The sequence below is a fragment of the Colobus angolensis genome, unplaced genomic scaffold, assembly GCF_000951035.1.
Source record: "Colobus angolensis palliatus isolate OR3802 unplaced genomic scaffold, Cang.pa_1.0 Scaffold21, whole genome shotgun sequence".
Lineage (NCBI taxonomy): Eukaryota > Metazoa > Chordata > Mammalia > Primates > Cercopithecidae > Colobus > Colobus angolensis.
The window spans coordinates 5,801,346-5,801,586 of record NW_012115266.1 but is presented as its reverse complement, the minus strand read 5'-3'; positions in this window follow the sequence as shown (position 1 = coordinate 5,801,586).

Sequence of the window (241 nt, the reverse complement as noted above, 5' to 3'; positions counted from 1 at the left end):
GACCTGATCCCCAAGGGACTGTCCTTCCCTCTCCTACCCCACCCCACTCCCAGCCAGAGCAGAAGTATTTTTATAAGCAGAGAATTTTTTATGTCTTACCAGATAGAAATGCAGGGAAGGGGGGGCCTGCTGGGGAGTGGGGTTTTGGGGGCCCTATCCCACGACACTGCCTCTTCTGGGCAGAAGGCCCCTCCAGGGGGACTGCTCCAACAGGAAAGGGCCCCTCCCCCACTTCTAAGCA